The 907-nt window shown below is 35.9% G+C and overlaps 1 protein-coding gene across 1 annotated transcript in view; it reads left to right on the top strand.

Moving 5' to 3' along the window:
* LOC110029878 (probable sodium/metabolite cotransporter BASS3, chloroplastic) overlaps positions 1 to 907 on the top strand; it is a 10,856-nt gene that overhangs the window by 8,625 nt on the left and 1,324 nt on the right. The window lies entirely within an intron of this gene.

Genomic DNA, 907 nt, shown 5'->3' with positions numbered 1-907 from the left:
CTCCTCCTCCCGAGCTTATTTTGATTCTCCATTTACTTAGGCTTGATTTCATGGTATATTAACCGTATGGATGTGTTCGTCTCACTTAGACGAGTCCATAAAATCAAAGCCGAGGTGATTTGGTTAAATCTAGGCTGAGATCTTAAGGTTTTAGTGTGGACGGGCACGTGATCATTCTATCAGGGACGATGAAGGGGAGCCGTTCGATCTAGCGTGTATCAAATTGACAAGGGAGATCAAGCCGGACAGCGCTTCGGGACATAAACAGTGGGCCGAGTCAGCAAGTAACATGGATGGCGGCGTCCAATCAGAGCTCGCCACACATGCCTTCGGAGCCGCCTAGGATCTAGTCAGCACGCGGGGTTTAAATAGATAAATATGGCTTTATTTATTTATTTAAATACTGCCACATCCCCTTGGCTTGAAATTTTAGCATGTTGTAGCCTCTGTCAAGGCGGGCATTCTCTGATTTTTCCAAAGTCAGAGGAGGTTCCTATACAGAGATCCATATTTTTCAAGATCTTCCACATCATTCCTTTAAAATAATCATGGAAATTAGCATATTGATTATAAAATTCTAAGAAAATTTTAGAAGGTCCATCATGACTAAAGAAGCCTTTGAAGATAATTTCATGGGTCAAGTCATTTAAAATGCACTTGAATTTTACAAATACTAAATCACTAAAATAATTAATTTTGGAAAATGTAAATATTTAAGGACTTGATTTTTTATCTCCGCTGTGATTTATGATCCAGAGAACTCATCATAAAAATTTCAAAATATTTTGAGTTCATTTGACAACTTAAGTTGATCTTTAAAAATAAATACCACTTTTGGCATTTAAATGATTTTTAAAAATCAAAATATAACTAAAAAAATTATGAAATTTAGTTTTTTGAGTTCTCT

Source organism: Phalaenopsis equestris, unplaced genomic scaffold (genome assembly GCF_001263595.1).
Source record: "Phalaenopsis equestris unplaced genomic scaffold, ASM126359v1 Scaffold000002, whole genome shotgun sequence".
NCBI classification, from domain to species: domain Eukaryota; kingdom Viridiplantae; phylum Streptophyta; class Magnoliopsida; order Asparagales; family Orchidaceae; genus Phalaenopsis; species Phalaenopsis equestris.
Note: the sequence above shows the minus strand (reverse complement) of the source record. Positions and strands in the feature narration are given on the sequence as shown.